The 1,097-nt window shown below is 40.2% G+C and overlaps 1 non-coding gene across 1 annotated transcript; it reads left to right on the top strand.

Annotated features, from left to right (window-relative positions):
• Nucleotides 1–788: 788 nt before the first annotated feature.
• Nucleotides 789–896, top strand: LOC112804755 (small nucleolar RNA R71). Its single transcript, XR_003203371.1, has one exon. It is a non-coding gene; the product is annotated as a small nucleolar RNA R71 (small nucleolar RNA).
• Nucleotides 897–1,097: the final 201 nt, after the last annotated feature.

Below are 1,097 nucleotides of genomic sequence, written 5' to 3'. Positions count from 1 at the left end.
TCCTCTCCAAATTCGGACATGTAGGTCATGTTAATGGCCTTCCATTCTCCTTTTGGATTCTCTTCTGTATTGCTTGGAAGAGTGCTAGGAGGGAGTTCAGTAATTTTCTTACTCAGCTGACCCACTTGTGCCTCCAAGTTTCTAATGGAGGACCTTGTTTCAGTCATGAAACTTTGAGTGGTTTTGATTAGATCAGAGACCATGGTTGCTAAGTCAGAGTGGCTCTGCTTAGAAGTCTCTGTCTATTGCTGAGAAGATGATGGAAAAGGCTTGCCATTACTAAACCTGTTTCTTCCACCATTGTTGTTGTTAAAACCTTGTTGAGGTCTCTGTTGATCCTTCCATGAGAGATTTGGATGATTTCTCCATGAAGGATTATAGGTGTTTCCATAAGGTTCTCCCATGTAATTCACCTCTTCCATTGAAGGGTTCTCAGTATCATAAGCTTCTTCTTCAGATGAAGCATCCTTAGTACTGCCTGGTGTAGCTTGCATTCCAGACAGACTTTAAGAAATCATATTGACTTGCTGAGTCAATATTTTGTTCTGAGCCAATATGACATTCAGAGTATCAATCTCAAGAACTCCTTTCTTCTGATTTGTCCCATTGTTCACAGGATTCCTTTCAGAAGTGTACATGAATTGGTTATTTGCAACCATTTCAATCAATTCTTGAGCTTCTGCAGACGTCTTCTTTAGATGAAGAGATCCTCCAACAAAACTATCCAATGACATCTTGGATAGTTCAGACAGACCATCATAGAAGATACCTATGATGCTCCATTCAGAAAGCATGTTAGAAGGACACTTTCTGATCAATTGTTTGTATCTTTCCCAAGCTTCATAGAGGGATTCACCTTCCTTCTGTCTGAAAGTTTCGACTTCCACTCTAAGCTTACTCAATTTTTGAGGTGGAAAGAACTTTGCCAAGAAGGCATTGACTAGCTTTTCCCAAGAGTTCAAGCTTTCTTTAGGTTGTGAGTCCAACCATATTCTAGCTCTTTCTCTTACAGCAAAAGGGAATAGCATAAGTCTGTAGACCTCAGGGTCAACCTCATTGGTCTTGACAGTGTCACAGATTTGCAAGAACTCAACTAA

Source organism: Arachis hypogaea, chromosome 5, assembly GCF_003086295.3.
Source record: "Arachis hypogaea cultivar Tifrunner chromosome 5, arahy.Tifrunner.gnm2.J5K5, whole genome shotgun sequence".
Taxonomy (NCBI): domain Eukaryota; kingdom Viridiplantae; phylum Streptophyta; class Magnoliopsida; order Fabales; family Fabaceae; genus Arachis; species Arachis hypogaea.
The sequence above is the reverse complement of the archived record's forward strand: the minus strand, read 5'-3'. Positions and strand labels throughout refer to the sequence as shown.